We start from the raw sequence: 20702 nt of genomic DNA, 5'->3' as shown, positions 1-20702 counted from the left end.
TGTTAGAGCTGTTTCAGTAGAGTGAAGGGGTTTGAAACCAGACTGTAGAGGGTCAAGGAGGGAATTAGAGGAGAGGAAGTTAGTGAGGCGATTGTACACAATCCGTTCAAGCAGCTTAGAGGTAAAAGGAAGCAGAGAGATAGGGCGGTAGTTAGTCAAACAGACGGGGTCTGAGGAAGGATTCTTTAGAATTGGTGTGATTAGCGCATGCTTGAAGGCAGATGGTACAGATCCAGATGATAGAGAAAGATTGAATAGGTGGGTAAGTGATGGACCAAGGGATGGACATAGAGACTTTGTGAGGTGTGAAGGGATGGGGTCAAGGGGACAGGTTGTTGGGTGAGAGGAAGAAAGAAGAGTGGCTATCTCTTCTTTGGTTGTAGGGGAAAAGGCAGTTAGTATAGTAGGAGTAGAGAGGGTGGTGGTGAGTGGTGTAGGAGGGAGTTGTAAGGAAGAGAGGTCTTTTCTAATAGTCTCGATCTTCTCTTTGAAGTAGGTAGCAAGATCTTGGGCAGTGAGAGAGGTTTGTGGTGTGGGTGTGGAGGGACAGAGAAGGGAGTTGAAAGTAGAAAAAAGGCGTCGTGGGTTGGAAGAAAGAGAGGATATGAGAGTGGAGAAGTAGAGCTGTTTGGCGAGAGAGAGAGGGCAGAGTTGTAGGTGTGAAGCATGAATTTATAATGAGTAAAGTCTTCGCTGGATTTTGATTTTCTGAAGTAGCGCTCAGCTGTGCGGCAGCACTTCTGAAGATACCGTGTGGTTTTGGTATGCCATGGTTGGCGTTTAAATTGTCGGGGGTAACTTGTAGTAATTGGAGCTATGGTGTCGAGGGATGAAGCAAGTGTGTTGTTGTAAAAAGAGGCTGCTGTGTCTGGGCAGGAAAGGGTTAACATGGAAGGTAAGAGAGGTTCGAGTGAGGCTGACAGTTGGGTAATGGTATTTTCTGGTAATGGCCTACAAGTATGAGGTGAGCGTTGTAAGTATGTCTTGTTAGGGGTTAGCACTGGAGAAAAAGATAGGAGGTGGTGGTCAGACAGAGGGAAGGGGTAAATGGAGAAATCTGAAAGGGAGCATGATCTGGAGAAAACCAGATCGAGTGAGTGTCCCTCAGTGTGCGTAGGGGAATTAGTCCATTGAGAGAGACCAGAGGAAGATGTCAGGGAGAGGAGTTTGGAGCTAGCAGAGTTGTTAGATATATCTAAAGGGATGTTAAAGTCACCCAGAATAAGACAGGGGATATTAGGAGAGAGGAAGAAAGGGAGCCAGGCAGAAAGGTGGTCAAAGAACTGCGAGGTAGGGCCTGGAGGGCGATATATGACAGCAATTTGAAGAGAGAGTGGAGAGAAAAGACGGATTGTGTGAGCTTCAAAGGAACCGAATGAGAGGGAGGGAGGGCTTGGTATATTCTGGAAGGTGCAGTGAGGTGAGAGAAGGATGCCTACACCACCACCCTTTCTGCCATCAGGCCTAGGAGTGTGGCTGAAGTGTAGTCCTCCGAAGGAGAGTGCAGCAGAAGCAGTAGTGTCTTGGGAGGGGATCCAGGTTTCAGTAAGAGCTAGGAGGTTAAAAGCATGAGACAGAAAAAGGTCATGTATACAAGCGAGTTTGTTGCATACCGAGCGGGCATTCCATAGGGCACAGTTAAAGACGGGAGGGAGTTTATGGTTGGAGATGATAGGAATAAGATTGGTTAGGTTGCGCATGTTGATTGAGTTTGCTGGTTGAGAATGATAGGAATAGGACAGGAGTGGTAGAGCAAATGCAGGTAGGTTTCACATATACAGGTTGAGTGTAGAGGTACTGGGATAGCTTTGACAGCAGAGAGATTGGGAGGGATAGGATTTGGAATGCTTTAATGGGGAGTAGTGGGTAATAAAGGGATCCACAGTGTGGTGCCCCCTACTGGCGTGATCCAGTAGATCCGGTACTTAACTGTCTATATATTAGAACACCACTGGGGCGGGTGGGAGAGGGGCAGGCAAAAAAACCAGTTGATTGTGGGGAACATGAAGGTGGGTATTGCAGGTTGTGAGAGCTGTAATAGAGAGTGTTAAATAGTGTTAAAGTGGACGGGGGCAGTAAGAGGGCAGATATAGGAGATAAGGGGTCAGTGGAGCAGAAAGATAGAAAGTAAAATATAACACACTTAAGTAGTGACAGGCATGACATAAATTTTACATGAAGGTGGGTATTGCAGGTTGTGAGAGCTTGTAGCAAAGTATGCAGGTTTGCTTGGGCTTCAGTTGATTGTGGGGAACATGAAGGTGGGTATTGCAGGTTGTGAGAGCTGTAATAGAGAGTGTTAAATAGTGTTAAAGTGGACGGGGGCAGTAAGAGGGCAGATATAGGAGATAAGGGGTCAGTGGAGCAGAAAGATAGAAAGTAAAATATAACACACTTAAGTAGTGACAGGCATGACATAAATTTTACCAAATAAAAACAAATAAAACAATCAGTGGAAAAATGCTGCAACTCCCAGTAAGGGCATTCCTAGGCCATAAAGCATAGATAGACAGAAAAAATGGTAATAGACAATTCAGGCACAGAAACAGGAAAATGATAATAACAATACAGAAAACAATAACAGATAATAAAGGAGATCTCTTGGTCCACTCTGTATACCTTGTAGCAAAGTATGCAGGTTTGCTTGGGCTTCAGTTGATTGTGGGGAACATGAAGGTGGGTATTGCAGGTTGTGAGAGCTTGTAGCAAAGTATGCAGGTTTGCTTGGGCTTCAGTTGATTGTGGGGAACATGAAGGTGGGTATTGCAGGTTGTGAGAGCTTGTAGCAAAGTATGCAGGTTTGCTTGGGCTTCAGTTGATTGTGGGGAACATGAAGGTGGGTATTGCAGGTTGTGAGAGCTTGTAGCAAAGTATGCAGGTTTGCTTGGGCTTCAGTTGATTGTGGGGAACATGAAGGTGGGTATTGCAGGTTGTGAGAGCTTGTAGCAAAGTATGCAGGTTTGCTTGGGCTTCAGTTGATTGTATATAAAACATGCTTATACATTTAAACAATAGCTCAACACAAAGGAAGACATTTGACATTCTCAATAGGACACTGGCTGGTAACTGATCAACAGAAGAATCAGAGCAATGTTTGAATTAGACTGCTGGGGATATTAGATTCAGTATGCATCATGGGATTAATCAGCCACAAATTTTAGACTTCATGGTTAAGAGAGAGAATAATAAAATTGAGACTGATTTGTACAGAAAGCCAAATGACAGGAACAATTTTCATCATGTTAAGAGCTATCAGGCTTTCACTTTCTTTAAAAGTTTACCATTTTACAGTTCTTGAGAGCAAAGTAAGCAATTACAGTTTTCTATATGTGCTTTTAACAAATACCGTTTAGTATAGGGGTTGCTTGAGATTTGATCTCAAATACAGCTTAAAACTGTTCGCTAGTACCAAAAAAAAGACTAGTTTCGTGTGTTTAAATGTATTTTAATATCAAACAATATAAACCATTGTTAAGTGCATTTTAAATATGGACTAAATGTGTGACACCATGTTATTCCATATTTGATACAGAATACAGTGCCGGCAAACGGTAGGGTGAAGACGAAGACTCATAACCACGAAGAATCGAAGATCGTCTTCGTTTTTGCCGCGCAGCCACCAAAATTTCAAACAGGAGTGAGCTGATCCTCGTCTCTCCAATCAGCTCACTCTTGTGACGTCACGCTAAGGGTCTCGTCCAATGCCTGTGCTGCTGTTTTTTGAATTCTGAAAGCGCCTTTATAAGACCAGAGCTTGCCTGAGAGATCCATTCATTTTTCGCTGTGACTGCTTTGGCAACACTGCTGTGCTGCATCCGAGCGTTACAGAGAGAGATTGTTCTGTTCTGTGTGAGACTGGTAAGCCTCAGCCTGCCATTTCTCACAGTGTACTGTGTTCAGTTCTACATCTACTGAATTAATAATTTTATTAATTTAATCATTTTTTTATTTAATTTTTTTTCAGTGCTTTTGTCTGTCATCAACTGTGTAGTGCTGTTGAGTTGACAGTGCACCCAGTGCCTCACTGCCACTGGAGTGCCCTTGCCCTGGGCTGGCACTAGTGCCTACTGCCTGTCCTGCTTAGATAAATTAAATAATAGAATTTATAAATAATTTAATAGAATATATTATTAATAATTGAATACATTATAAAATTATATATATATTTGTCAGTTATATATACTATAGTTAGTATACTAGTGTAGAGTGTACTGTAGACATTCAAGACATCTACTAGTGTCTAATCTAAAATCATTCAGTAATATTAATAATTCTATAATTCATTTTAGCTATCTTAATAGTTAATTAGCTATAAATAAAATTAATAATTAATTACTACTACCTTATAGTTTAGCTAATCTTATTAGTACTGGTGCTGCAGCTCTTTAGTTTGTGCTTTGTTTTAGCAACAGCAAGAGACCAAGTCAATTTTTCTTAATTAATAATATTTCAATTTATTTCATTTGTTTTGCTCACCTCAGTCCATCAGTGAAGTGAACTTGTTGGGCTAGTGAGTGCAGACGCATAAGTGCTGTGTGTTTTTGTTCAGCAAGCAGTGAAGCTAACTGTTTTGCAGTGACATTTTATTTTATTTCTAATCTCTTTTCAAGAAAGATTGACGACAACAACTGTACTAAGCAAAGCTTCAAGCAACTAGCTGTAGTACTAAAATAATTCTAATCTTTAATCTTAATCTATAATATATTATATAATATAATATAATATACATTTTAATTCATAATCTATAATATAAGTAATTCTAAATTCTAATTCATAATCTATATTATTCTATCTATAATCCATAATATAAGTAATTCTTCTAATATTTATTATATAACATAATATAATAAATTCTAATTCATAATCTATAATATATATAAGTAATTCTTTCTAATTCATAATCTTTATTCTATCTATAATCCATAATATAAGTAATTCTAATCTATTAATAATATAATATTATATATAATTTAACCTCACTTTATCTTAGTGGGCTTGAGAGCGTCTGCCTAGAGTTAGACTAGAATACTAAGAAATATAGCTTTAGGCTTAGCATAGTAGTAGGATAGGCTCTTCGGCCCGTGTAAATTCAAAGTCTTTAATTTTTTTATCCCTTTTTTTTTTATTTATTTTTTTTACGTTTTTTTAAACACTACACTACACACACAACACAAAATTTGAAATGGATCCTCCTTTTGGGACTAAGGCGGGACAAGCTCCACCTACCACCACCACCACCAGTTCTAAGATGCAGCCTTTTTGTCAGTCTAGTCGGCCAAGTAGGCCAAGCTCTTGCTTATCATTTGGGGAAGCATTGCTTGAAGGATCATCAAGTAAAGGAAAGGCACCAAAAGCAGGCAGTAGTAGTGCTGCTAGGCCCACAAGCTCTATGTTTTTTTACGGAAAGCCTAAAGCACCAGAAGCACCTTCAAAGTTAAAGGGTAGCACAACTAGTACTTCTACTAGCCCAGTGAGTAAAAAGAAGTGCCTTTTGCCCCAAGCAGCATCTTCCCCATCCACAAGCAGCATGCAAGGTACCAAGCAGAGCCAAATTAGCAGCAAGACTCAGAGGGGTTTTCCCAAACCAAAGCGATCTCATTCCTTCGTAAGGGAAAACCACCACCACCGCCTCTACCACCACTAGTGCTGCACCTAGTGTTCCCACCGGTACCACCACACCATGTCCTCCTAGTACCTCTAGCAAGCCACCAAGTCCTTACAATATTTTTGTAAAGACAGTTAGAGAGAGGGCTACACATAGTGGAACTCCACCTAGTGAGGTAGCAAAGGAGTCTGAGACTGAGAGGGCAAGTGCAGAGTCTGTTCTTCCTGCTCGCACTACTACTAGTCACGATGATATCAGTCTTAGCTCCAGCCTAGCAGGAATTCCATTTGATCTGGCTAATGAAGAACTAGACTATGAGCCAGAGGAAGTAGAGGAGATGAGTGGTCAGGAATCAGATTCCTCAGGGAGCAGTGTACAAATGACTAGTGCACAATTTTCCCCTGAGCCTCCACCTTCTCCGCTACGATCATCACCACCACCAGCAGCAGCAAAACCTACCAAATCTAGAGTTAAAGCAATTAGCAGCCCCACTATGGCCAGTACTGTTACCACCAGTGCCACCACCACTAGTTCTGCCTCTGTTCATCCACCCCGAGCAGTAGAAGCAGCACCCAAGGCACACTCCAAGGCTATGCGCGCCCCAATTTGGGAGCACTTTGAAAATGTTGAAGAAGGGCGCTATGGAAAGTGCAAACATTGTGGGAAGCTAATAAGCAGAGGGAAAGTGTCTGGCCATTTTACCAGTGCTAGAATGAAGCAACACCTCAGCACTCAACACAATGCTGTGCTATTGGAGAAAGATGCAGAAGTAAAACTTAGTGCAGGCAGCATAGCTGGTGGCCGTGGAAAAACCCCAACAGCTGCTTCTGAGCCAATAGCAGCAGCAGCTAGTGCTGGCAGCCAGAGACCAAGGCAGGTTGGAGCACTGCATGTCCATCCCACCCTGGAACAATTTGTGGCATTCCAATCCAAAAGGTCAATGTCCAAACAGCAGGCCAATAAAGTAATGCGACTTATTGGTCAGTTCATTGCTGTTGGGGGGGCATCCTTCTCCATGATTGAAGGGGAGCCTTTCAAACAATTGATGGCGGCTATGGCTCCACAATATACAGTTCCGTCACGTTCCACTTTCAGCAGGAACATTGTCCCCTCATTGTATCGGTCCTGTGTTTCAGCAGTGAAAAAGGAGCTTTCCAAGGCTGCTGGTCAGTCTGTTTATTTCACAACAGATTTGTGGAGTGCACCTAGTGGGCAGCATGCCTTTCTTTCTTTGACAGCACACTGGTGGCAGCCCAGTGTGCCCAAGGAAGCTGCTGCAGCAGGCTACCGATCATTCCTTCTCCATGCAGAAGTGATGGATGAAAAGCACACTTCCCAAAATATTCTGCATGCGATGAGAAAAATGTTTAGCCTTTGGGTGGGGGCAGAGGCAGGCACTAATGTTGAAGTTGGTTTTGTGGTAACTGACGGAGGTGCCAAGATGGTGAAAGTGCTGCGAGATGGTCATATTGTTGGTGTGCGCTGTGCAGCCCACATCATCCATCTTGTAGTGAAGGCAGCAATGTCAGAAGGAACTAATGTAGCAGCAGTAGTTCTGTCCCGCTGCAGAAAGATCGCTGGGCACTTTCACCATAGTGTTAAGGCTAGCCAACTTTTGAGGGAAGAGCAAGAGAGGTCAGGTCTTCCCGTACACTGCCTACGTCAGGATGTCAGTACACGGTGGAACTCCATGTTAGACATGCTGGATTTTTTTGGAGCAGCAGAGGGCAATCCATAATCTTGCCTCAGAGCATAATATTGGGATTACATCTCCATTGAATAGGGAGGATTGGACAGTGATCGCCCAGCTAGTGGCAGTCCTTAAACCATTCAGGGATGCCACTGAAAATTTAAGCTCAAACACTGCCAGTCTGGCCCAGGTAATCCCAGTGTTCTCCCATCTACGCAGCAAGATGGATGTGTTCCTTGAAAACCGTGAGGCTGTTCAAGGTGGAACTCTACATCCTGACGTAGCAGCCATAGTCATGAAGCTGAAGGATCTGCTAAAAGTACACCTTCGCAAACGCATGGAAGAGAGTCCCGAAATGATGCTAGCGTGCCTTTGCGATCCAAGAATTAAGGGAAATCTAGCGATGAAATTCAATGTTCTCAGTAGCTACCAAGAGCAATTGGTCAACAAGGTGCGTGACTGGCAGTGTAAAATGGGAATGCTGTCCGAGGAGGGAGAGGTGCAGGAGGAGGAAGAGATGATGTGGTCTGCTACTCCTAGCAGCAGCATCAGCAGCAGTGCCACAAGCATCACAACACAGCTGAGTGGAGCAGCTGCGTTTTGGGAAGAGGCACTTGGGAGTATAGTTGGACCATCTGACAGAGCTAGCAGCAGAAAGGAGAGTAGTGCTGCTGAAATGGTGAAACTTTACCTCTGTGAAGTTCCTTCTGCACCTAATGTTGATCCTCTTAGCTACTGGGATGAAAAGAAGAGTGTGTGGCCTGCACTCTCATGGGTTGCGCAGCAGCTTCTATCATGTCCGCCAACCACTGTTCAAAGTGAGCGCGTGTTTTCTATGACTGGAAACATACTGAGTCCACAGCGCTCACGCATGGCACCTCATCTGATGGAGCAGATTGCCTTTCTTAAATTCAATCTGCACAAGCTCTTAGTTTGGAAAGTTAATTTTCTTTCTCTAATGTTCAAGGTAGTTTCTCCCCCTGGTTGCACATGTTTGTGGTGTGGCAACGTCATCAATTGCCCACTCATTCGCCTTTCCCAATGCTGCTGCTGCTGGTGGTGCCAGCGTCTCTTCTCTGCCAGCTTCCTTCCTGGCTAGTGTCATGCCTCAAATGTCCCTAATGGTAAGGGTAGTTTCTCCCCCCTGGATGTGTCTGTTTGCGGTGTGGCAACGCCTGCTACCTCCGCCGGAGTAGCCAGCTTACGCTAGGGCCTTGTGTCTGAGCTCTGGAAGTCCGCTGCCAAACGCCTAGGACTGACAGTTTGGATGCTTTGCCCTGGGGTGAAACAAGTGAGTGGGTCGCCAACTGCCCACTCATTTGGCTTTTCCATTTCCTTTTCCATTTCCATTTAATTTTTTTCCGTCTGATACACAACCTACCAAACATAACACACACAATAACACATATAACACAATGACATAACACATAACACACATAACACACACACACACGTACAAATCACAAGGACCTTTCCTCCTGTTATTTGCCCTGGCCTTCACTTCTACACTCACTAGCATTAACGCTATAACTCACACTTCACCCTATAACATTTTTCCATCCACATACCTGCCAACAGACCCAACTTTTTCAGGGACAGTCCTGCTTTTTTCCTGTCCCATCAAATTTAGCTAAACTAGGTATGCTAGTGCACATAGGTATAGCTGGGTAGGGTAGCACTACAACATTAAATAAATATAATAAAGTAAATAATAATAAATATAGCTTTAAAATAAAATTAAATAAACCCATTCAAATTAAAATGAAATTATATTTAGACATAATACATCTTTAACCAAAACAGTGCACTGCTAATAATCTTTAAAATAACCGTACATTAACCTTAAGCTATTTTTTAGTTCTTGTCCAACATTTTTCCATTCGCATACCTGCCAACACACCCAACATTTTCGTGGACAGTCCTGCTTTTTTCCAGTCCTGTCCAGTAAAAGTTGGGTTGTTTCAAAGTATGCCATTATAAATAGGTAGCAAATGTTAGGCATGTATTACAAGTGGTCCAAAACCAATTTAAAAATGTAAAATAATCCCTTTTCTTTTATTAAACATCTATGGATGTGTGACTGTGTATGATAAAAAGGAGGCCAAGTTCCTTGGAGCATTTGTCTAGGTCTCAGACCTACGAATGAGGTGCATTCAGTTCTGCAATTCATTTGTTGATGCCAGACCAGCCCTCTTCCAGCGACCAATAGAGTCGCACACACGTACCTTCGCAGCGCGGACGCATCTGCTGCTGCTGCTGCCGCTCCGATGTGTTCTTAACCCCTGCTACGCAGCCGGGAGAAAACGAAGATGAAACGAGCACGAAGAATGTCCACGAATATTCGCCCGAAAAGAAGACAGGAACGGAATACAAAGGTTTTTTTTTCTCCGAAGACGAGTACGAAGACGAACACGAAGAGCCCCCTGGTGCCCAAGTCTAACATAAACCTCTCTCCTCCCAAGAGGTAAATCTCTGGTCTGCTATACACTGCTGAAAGTGGGGATTTTTAAAAAATGGTGAGGACAATGGCTGTGTTTTCTTTAGTCTGTGATATGAACTCAATTTTTGCCACACATGGATAGTATTGTAGATTAAAGGATTAGTTACAAAATTTTCAGGTACCGTACCTGTTTTCTTGTTTTGTTTAGTAAAAATGGTTAAATTATAGTATAGCAAAAAATTTTGATCCCTCATCTAATCAGTATAAACTCATGTTGTTTGTGCTAGGCTTGCTATATTATACCATTTAACACAAAGCAGATTGAAACCCCCTTTTTCTTTTGGCAGCATGAGTCAGGTTTATTTTTTGCTTCTTACCCAGCCATATGAATCTTGAGATTTCCTTATTGCATGAATGTATTATGGATGGTGGGATAATGAGCGTAAGCATTTGAATTTTTGTATAATAGCTGCGGAAAGGCAATCATTTTCACCAAATTTATCTTCCCTATGTATGACAGGGGGAGATCATCCCATATCCTAAGGTCAATTTGTTTGAAGATTGTTGAGGTTAAACAGTTGGGATAAATCTGACCATCGAAATGGGCGGTCAAGGTTATCTCTAAAGGCCGTTGAGACATTCAATAGAGGCAGTTCTGACTCAAGTTGATAAAGACCTCATTGTGAGATCGAAACGTTGTTGTCCGTTTCCTTCAATAAATCTGTCTGATGGAACCCTTGAGTGCCTGGAGCCTTTTTCTATTTTGATTTACTGGGGAGCTGGCCCTTCCCGGCACAGCTAAGCACCTGAGTTCCTGTGGGGAGTGAGTGCTGATTCCTGATTCTGGTGAAATCTACTGAAGTCTTTGTAAGAAATGTTCTTAGGGTTTTTCTGTGGTTCTCTAAGGAACAACACCACAACGCCTATGAAGGCAAAGCATTTCATCTTTGAATTGTATATTATGATGCATTTAATTTGGTTGCTGTGGTGCAGGTAACAAATGAAGGGATCTAATGCAATGATGGAAAGAGTTGGTGAGAGTTTATTAACGTGGTCAGTGTGTTGCAGACATTAGTAACTCAGTGTCTACCTGCTACAAAACCCGTCTGTGGGATGGGGGGGGGGGCTAATGATAGATGACAGTATTTTCTTCTATCCATCTGCAAGGATTTTGTCATCCATGTTAAGGAGATAAATCATCCTGTATGATGCCAGCAGGAGTGGGTCTCTATTTTCTGAACACAGGTAGTCTTTATCTTTATGTAGCAGGGTGTTACCTACACTGGTCAGAGGTTTAATTGTGTGGACTTTCAATTATTTGTAAAATTCTGAGTGCAGCCCATCTGGGCCTGGAGCTTTGCATACTGATGGCAAGAGAAATCTCCTCCTCAGATATAGACTTTCAATATTTTTTTGTCTAGTGTAAGTGTGGACATTTGTACCTATCCAAAAAGGCATCTTGATTTTGGGGAGGTTTATCATCTATGGCATATAAGTGCTTGTAGTATTGTAAAAATGTACTGTTGTTGTATGAGAATGTCACCGCTATGGGTTTGTATAAGGAAGTAATTTTCTTCTTGATTGCTAGCAGGCAACCCCTTGTTCCCCTCAGCAGTATATTTGGCATTCCTATATTTTAATATAAGCCTTTTCAAATTCTTTCAAATTGTCCCTTGCTAAGAGAAATAATTGTTTACTGTGTGTAAAAGTGTGTCAACTCTTTCTGGGCTTGCTTAAGGTATTCAGTTTGCTATGTATGTCTGCTTTCTTTTTAGCCACATAAGAGATTATGTGACCCCTCAGTATGGCTTTGACTGCTTCTCAGAATAATATTGGTTTGCCATTATGTAGATAGTTATTTCCATCATGCTCCAGCCCAGCTCCCATTATGCCAGATTTGAAGTTGGATACTGAATAAAGATATTGTGGCATTCTCCAGTTGAAAACAGGGAATAAGGGGGTTTAAATTGTAAGGTAATTTTGATGGGGGCATGATCTGCTTCTACCATGCATTGTATTAGTGATGGAGATATCAGGAGGTAATTCAGTCTGGTAACGGAATCATAGTGTGGGAAATCAAATGTATACAGTTTTGAGCAGGGTGTAGGGTTTTCCAATAGATGGAGTGTTGATATAATTTTTAAGAGTGGGTTTCTTGTTTTCCTTTCATAGAGTTTGTTCATTTGCTATGATCTACAGCTTGGTCTGCCGATCAGTAGCGTACCTAGCGGGGGGCGGGGGGGGGCGGTCCGCACCGGGTACCGCTCATCAGGGGGGTGCCAACTTGCCGCCACCCGGCACCCCTCCAGAGACGGACAGTAATGTCCGCCGCTGGAGGAGCAGGCTCGCAAGGGAGCGGTATCGGAGGTCTTTAGCAGACCTCCGGCTCCCTTGAGTGATTTTAAGCCGGGTTCAACCCTTGAACCCGGCTTAAAACCACTCAAGGGAGCCGGAGGTCTGTTAAAGACCTCCGATATCGCTCCCTTGCGATCCGCGCGGCAACAGCTGCTGTGCGCCGGGATTTGTTGTCAGATCCCGGCGCACAACACTGAAGCCGCGCCCACTGCCGTCCGTGCCCTCTGACCCGGAAGAAGACAGAAGAACTGAAGAAGAGGAGGAAAAGAAGCTGTAAGGAGAAAAGAGGAAAGGTAGGAAAGCATTCAGTGAGTGAGAGTTGATTGGTATATGTGTGGATTGGTATGTGTGGATTGGTATGTGTGGATTGGTATGTGTGGATTAGTATATGTGTGGATTGGTGTGTGTATGGATTGGTATGTGTGTGGATTGGTATGTGTGTGGATTGGTATGTGTGGATTAGTATATGTGTGGATTGGTATGTGTGTGGATTAGTATATATGTGTGGATTGGTATATATGTGTGGATTGGTATATGTGTGGATTGGTGTGTGTGTGGATTGGTGTGTGTGTGGATGGGTGTGTGTGTGGATTGGTATGTGTGTGGATTGGTATATGTGCGGATTGGTAAGTGTGTGAGAGTAATGGGTGTTATGCTGTACCATTTCCAATGTATTTTTCATTATATAATTATGCTCTAGTACATCATAACTCCCATCACTCTATACTGTTCCATACAGTGGCAGAGCTGGGAGACAGAGGCCTTGCACCCCCACCGCAGGACTCCTGAAAGGTAAGTGAACTTCAAAGTGGGAGAGGGTAGATAGTTAGGAGGGGGTAGATAGAGAGAAGGGAGTGAGACGGGGGGGATAGGGGGTAGATAGGGAGAAGGGAGTGAGAAGGGGTAGGTAGGACAAAAGGGAGTGAGAAGGGGTAGATAGGGCAATCATACTCCTATCATGCCAAGTCTGCGAGTACATCCTGGAATCTGGGTATGCCTGGGCATGATAGAAATGGTATTGCTGTTAACAATCATATATATATATATATATATATATATATATATATATATATATATATATATATATTATATATTAATATTGTTATTTAATTGTTTTGTCCTATTTTGCTGTGTTACTTACTTGAAATAAAAGTGTTAGATTTTTTTTTATGGTGTGGGGGGGCCATATTCGGTTTCGGCCAGGTAAATGCTGCATTTTCGGTTTCAGTCCAGAATTTGTTTCGGTGCATCCCTACTACTAATGAAGTGGTAGGCCTACACCACATCAATGTTTGGCTTAGTATATAGTGATAGGAGTTATGCTGCACTATTGTCAATGTCTGGCTCAATGTATAGTGATAGGGATTACGCTGTACCACCGTCAATGTGTGCCTCAGTATATAGTGATAGGTGTTATGTTGTACCACCGTCATTGTTTGCCTCAGTATATAGTGGTAGGTGTTATGCTGTACAACCGTCAATGTCTGCCTCAGTATATAGTGATAGGTGTTATGCTGTACCACCGTCAATTTCTGCCTCAGTATATAGTGATAAGTGTTATGCTGTACCACCGTCAATGTCTGCCTCAGTATATAATGATAACAGTAAGTGTTATGCTGTACCACCTTCAGTGTCTGCGCCGGTATATAACGGTAGAAGCTATGCAGTTTTAAAGTGTGTGTGTGTGTGGGGGGGTGCCACATACAGGATCCGCCCCAGGTGCCAAATACTCTAGGTACGCCCCTGCTGCCGATACATTCAAATCACTCCCAATTACTACCTCTGAATTCTCATATGTTAGATATAGGTGTTCCACATTTCCTCACACTCTCGTATAATCAAGTTTACCAATAAAGCTCACGCTGTAATGTAAGTCATTTTGCCAATTAATCCTACATGCTAATGAAATGAATTTTGCTAATTGTGCTTGTACTCTAAAGTAATTTAGTTCACCAATATAGCTCACACTCGGTGCTACATATGTTAATATAATGTGCATCGTGAGCAAAGATTAAGTATATCAAACAGTAGATGACAGAACAACAGTTTTCTCATTATAAAAACACACATAAACTGTTATTTTCATGAATAAAAGTATATAAAATGTACTTTTAATTACCCGTATTTGCTCGATTATAGGATGAGGGTTTTTTTAGAGCAAATGCTCTGAAAAATCCCACTCGTCTTATAATCGAGGTCATCTTCTATTGAGACCTCAAATAGCTGGGGGAAAAAATGTCCGCTGGTCGCAAGCAGCATCTCTTGTACTAGCAGGAGAACAGGAACCCAGCAAAGTCGTCACATGACTCTGCCCCCCTCCTTCTTCCTCTAGGAGCAGGACAAGAGAAGTTGCAGAGGGAAGCAGCCAGGCCCATGCAGAAGTCTGCAAGTGAGAGGTCTGCAGTTCAGGTAAGGGGTGGGGGAGGGTTTATGAGCAAGTATGCGTGATTAATGGAATGAATTAGTATTTAAATGTTTGTGAATGAGTGTGTGTGTGATAGCATGGATGCGTAAGGGGGGGTGGTAGCATCCATGCTGTAATCACACTCCTATCGTCAGTGGCGTCTCCAGCTTTCATAGGGGGGACAATTATAAAACAGCACATATACACTACTATATATATATATATATATATATATATATTACACCTATAATACACCTATGATTCACAAACACTTTTACACATATTTATTAATGGATCCACACATTAATCCATTCTATCTCTCATTCTGACTCTTTATTTCAATATTCTTTCCACCCTCCCTTCTGCCCTATCAACCCCCTCTCCCTCTCCATCTACCCTATCTACCTCCGCTCCCTCCCCATCTACCCTATCATATTCTGTCACTCAGCTTCAAATGCCGGCACCGTGTCCAAGGCAGAGGCCTCACAGAGAAGAGTGAGAGGCACCGAACGGTTGCTGAAAACGTATTCCTCAGCAACCGCTCTGCGCCTCTCTCTCCTCAGTGTCTGTTAAAAAAAAAGACGCCGTTTTAATTGGGGGGGCACACGGGGAGGGCACAGCATGATGGTCCCCTCTGCTGACGCCATGCCAGAAATGCCTTTTAACCCCCTATATGCCACTCTGCCCCATGATATGCCCCATGATATCATGGGGCAGAGGGGCATATAGAGGGTTAAAAGGCACATAATGGGGAAAAGTGGTATAAGGGATTTCTGGGGGCAGAGTGGCGAGCCTGGGGGCAGATGTGCATAACTGGGGGGGCAGGTTGGCAAATAAAAGGAAATAAAAACAAAAATATTTTTCTCAATCATAGCTTTTATTAAATATGAAAAAATAGTTTACATGAATTAATATTTACTAGTAAAACTTTTTTTCTATAGGGTAGTCTTATATTCAGGCTTTTTCTTTTTTTCCTAAATTAATATTTGGATTTTGGGGGGTCGATCACGGTCATCTTATAATCAAGCAAATACGGTATAATAAATTACATCCTATGTGATTTTATCTACTATTTTATTTTGCCTGTAGGACATTGAAGATTACACATTTATATATGATCTAAGTGGTGGGAAAAGTCTCAATATTGCAAAAGAAAAAAAATTACTTTTATTGAATATATTTAAAAATAATAAAATTGAAAATGTGAATCTGTGTGAGCATGAGTTTATTTCACACAGAGCATGTTTGATTAATATTTTCAATTTAATTACACATTCTCAAATATATTCAATAAAATATTTGTTTTTCTTTTACGATAGTGAGACCTTTACCAACATTTAGATGATTGCATTTTTAAAATAATAAAATATTATTTTATGGTCATTTGTTGATATATAAACCCTTTAATATCCGAGATAAAATATGTATTGGAAATTAGCGTAGTCAGGCACTGATGGTGGTATAGCATAATTCCTATCACTCTCACACACTTACTGATGTTATCTCTCTCTCTCTCTCTCTCTCTCTTGTTTTATAATCGAGCAAATACGGTATATGACAAATAAAAATATGAATTAAGAAACTTGCTTGCATATCTGGCATAGTGGTCGAAATGGGCTTGAATACCTTGTTGAGATGGTTGTAAACAGACTGGTTATTATGATGCAGAAAAACTACAAAAAAAAAAACAACTTTAAAAATATGCTCTGTTGGAAGTACCTGAGGGACAAATTCTAAGATTCAGTACTTGAGGGCCCAATTCAAGGATCAGGGGAGAGGACGTCACTGGAAGTGTCGCCATTTTCCTCTAAGGTGAACTTCCATCATAATTGTGACTGATTTGGTCTAATCATCTCTTGTTTACATTTCCTCCTTTTACTTATATATCCAACAATGCTTTATCACAATTTTTTATTAACCAGACAATATCCTCCTCTATGTACGTGTTAGGGACCAGGAACCAGACGGACACAAAACGTAAAATGCAAAACACCTTTATTGTAATAACAATAGCAAACAAAGCCAAATCATGACCCAAGAGCGTATACCAAAAGACAAGCCGGGGTCAGGAACCAAGACGGGTACTCAGACAAGCCGGGGTCAGGAATACGGAGATCAGTAAAGTCAGGAACAAGCCAGGAATCAGGAGCCAGGAGGGACGTCAGAGAAAGCCAGGTCATGCACAGGAACAGCCGGAAACAACACAAGGGCCAGGAGGAAGTGAACTTAGCTGCTTAGGTAGCCAGAAGGGGATGGACAATGGGCTGAGTCTCACAGGAGTGTAGCCATGGCAACTCAGACAGGCTGTACTTTGCTTTAGCAGTGTAGCCCTGGAAAGCAGCCAGACCATAACAGTATGCTTTGGAATATCTAATAATGATTCTTGCCTCCTTAATGTTAGCTTTTGTACTTGCTCTCATCTTCCTAGTTCTGAGTCTCCTTATAATGCTACCTTCTTTTTTCAATAAAAAAAACCAAAAAAATAGGAAACACTCGGGCAAACTTTTCTTGTTTTTTTGCTTAAAGTAAAAAAAAAAAAATTAGCAAAAATGCTATGTGCTGTTCTGACAATTTAAAAATGCCACATACCTTAAAAAATGAAGGGAGTTCTTATTTTAGGTTTACTTTGTGTTGATTTTAGCTGTTATTTTTAAGATTTGCTACTCACTATGGTTTTGACCTTTAAGTAGCTCAGAATAAAATTGCAGCACATTCCAACTGACAGCTGACTCAAGCGCAAGGGCCTACTACCAGAGTCAGATGTCATTTGGAAATCTAACAGCGACTCATGACTATATTCAGATATTATAAGCAAATATCAGAATACGATATACTTTAATAATCTACTGTGACAACCTTTAATGGTGGAGATTATATAATTATATAAGAGTATGTTATTAGAATCTTAAAATATCAGAGTATAACAGAATCATGTGTCAATGATAGTATCGTTTAATCTGTTTGAAACACTTGAATTAATAAAACATACAAACAACAATATTAAACAACACATATGCCTCTATTTACTAAAAGATCGAATGCAAGATGACAGTCGAGGCTATTTGCTGAAGCAGACTCTCAATTTGTTGGACTACATATCTATCACATATAGCTACTACTGCCAACTCACATTTACACTCAACAATATGTGCAAACCAAAATACATACTTGAACACAAAAGACACATGGGGAATGACCAGTCACTGAATCCATAATTTTTATTTTTTTGTTTTTATTTTTTTTGAATGGCAATATTTAATATTTGTTCAGTATATAAAAGGAGGCACAGAAGAGAAATAAGCTATGCTACAATATTATAGCAGATTACATATATGCTGTTTGAGGTAACCCTACACATCTTTAGCCTATGGATATCAGCACACTTGTAAGTTCATGGGCAAGCAGGCCAGGTAGGAGCCTAGTTGCAGGGGATATCAGAGGCTCAGTTTGTACCCCATGATGCATCATTACCGGGAGGTAGGTACAGACTGGTAAAATGAAACACACCTCAGATGAAAAGTAACCTTAGCTTTTGGGATCTCTTCTTCAGATAATATGGGAGAATAAGGAGTGGGAAATGTTACAAATACACATGTATATTATATGTTAGACATGTGGATTCTGATTTATACCAACCCTGATTATAAGATGACCCCCCCCCTAAATTTGAATATTAATTTAGGAAAAAAAGAAAAAGCCTGAATGAAAAACATGGAAAAAAGATTTACTAGTAAAAATTAATTCACATGTAAACCATTTTTTCATATTTAATAAAAACTATGATTGAGAAAAATGCATTTTTGTTTATATTTTCTTTTATTTGCCAACCTGCCCCCCAGTTATGCACATCTACCCCCAGGCTTTCCACTCTGCACCCCAGATATGCCTTATATCCCCCTATATGTCACTTTGCCCCCCTGATATGCCCTATACCCCCTTATATGCCACTCTACCCCCAGAAATGCATTATATGCCCCTATATGCCACTCTGCCCCTAGACTTACCAGTGCATCCTGAAACTTGTCCCCCATGCTTCAGACTCCCTGGTGTCTAGTGGGGCAGCCGGTGGACGTCTGCACGTTGCAGGTAGACAACCTTCGCTGCTACCAAGTGCTTCCGCTGAGCACCGGAAGGTCATGTGCTCCTTCATAGAAACCTCAGCGGAAGTGCCAAGCATAAGTAGAGGTTGTCTATGCACATCGCACAGGCATTTACCTGCTGCCAGAGAGGAGGATCCAGGTCCCCTGCAGTACTGCGAGGGATCCTCCTCTCTGGCTGCCGGTGAACGGCGCGCAGACAACCTCAGATTCTGCCCGGCACTTCTGCTGGGGCTTCTATGATGGAACACCGGAAGGTCATGTCATGCCGGTGCTCCGTAATAGAAGCCCCAGAGGAAGTGCCGGCAGCAGTGGAGGTTGCCAAGACCCTACATAATATACAAGCCATATGATGGAGACTGGAGGGGTGGCCGAGGCCATCCACGCCCTGACCCAGCAAATGTCTGCCCTAACCTGAACGGTTACAAGAACAGCTGCATCACCCCCAGACTCAAGTACAAGCTCTCCAGGCAGGTCTCATACGGTCTGTTTCCGCGGAAGGTGCTGCGGCTGCACCTGAACCCCATGTTAAATTACTGGAATGCTTTGATGGAGACTGCACAAAGTATTGTGCCTTTATAACATCATGTGAACTGTTGTTCGTCCTGAGACCAAGGACATGCGTCTCAGACTTAGTCCAGGTTCGTACTGCGATCTCCCTGCTGTCAGAGGGCCTAATGACATGGGCATATATATATATATATATATAATTGCTAACGGCAATCACACTCCTATCATGCCCAGGCAACAAGTACATGCTAGAACCTGGGCATGATAGGAGTGTGATTTCTGTTAGCAATCACACTCCTATCATGCCAAGTCAGCTAGTACATGCTGGAATCTGTTTATGCCTGGGCATGATAGGAGTGTGATTGCTGTTAGCAATCACACTCCTATCATGCCAAGTCAGCTAGTACATGCTGGAATCTGGGTATGCCTGGGCATGATAGGAGTGTAATTGCTGTTAACAATCATATATATATTAATATCGTTATTGCATTTTTTGTCCAATTTTGGTGTGTTACTTACTTTAAATAAATGGTGGGGAGGTCATTTTCGGTTTCAGGCAAGTAAATGCTGAATTTTCAGTTTCGGTCCAGAATTTTAATTTCGGTGCATCCCTAAGCCACTGAAGTGGTAGGCCTACACCACATCAATGTTTGGCTTAGTATATAGTGATAGGGGTTATGCTGCACTATTGTCAATGTTTATCTCAATGTATAGTGATAGGGATTACGTTGTACCACTGTCAATGTCTGCCTCAGTATATAGTGATAGGTATAATGCTGTACCCCGTCAATGTCTGCCTCAGTATATAGTGATAGGTATTATGCTGTTCCCGGTCAATGTCTGCCTCAGTATATTTTTTGCGAAAGCGCTCCAAATCTGTCAGATTGTGAGGACACAACCCTCTTCAGATCACCCCACAGATGTTCAATTGGATTCAGGTCTGGGCTCTGGCTGGGGCATCCAAAACGTTAATCTTCTTCTGGTGAAGCCAGATTTGGATGTGTGCTTTGGGTCATTGTCGTACTGAAAGGTGAACTTCCTCTTCATCTTCAGCTTCCTAATGGATGCCTGCAGGTTTTGTCCCAATATTGCCTGGTATTTGGAACTGTTTATAATTCCCTCCACCCTGACTAAGGCCCCCCAATTCCAGCTGAAGAAAAACAGCCCCAAAGCATGATGCTGCCACCACCATGCTTTACTGTGGGTATGGTGTTCTTTGGGTGATGTGCAGTGTTTTTGCGCCAAACATACCTTTTGGAATTATGGCCAAAAAGTTCAACCTTGGTTTCATCAGGCCATAACACATTTTCCCACATGCTTTTAGGGGACTTGATGTTTGCTTTTGCAAACATCAGTCGGGCTTGGTTGTTTTTCTTTGTAAGAAAAGGCTTCCGTCTTGCCACCCTACCCCATAGCCCATTCATATGAAGAATACGGGAGATTGTTGTCACATGTAGCACACAGCCAGTACTTACCAGAAATTCCTGCAGTTTCTTTAATGTTGCAGAAGGCCTCTTGTAAGCCTCCCTGACCAGTTTTCTTCTCGTCTTTTCATCAATTTTGGAGGGACGTCCAGTTCTTGGTAAGGTCTCTGTTGTGCC

The sequence above is a fragment of the Sceloporus occidentalis genome, unplaced genomic scaffold, assembly GCF_023333645.1.
Source record: "Sceloporus occidentalis isolate IW3139 unplaced genomic scaffold, rSceOcc1.0.p SCAF_27, whole genome shotgun sequence".
NCBI classification, from domain to species: domain Eukaryota; kingdom Metazoa; phylum Chordata; class Lepidosauria; order Squamata; family Phrynosomatidae; genus Sceloporus; species Sceloporus occidentalis.
This window is presented reverse-complemented; position numbering follows the sequence as displayed.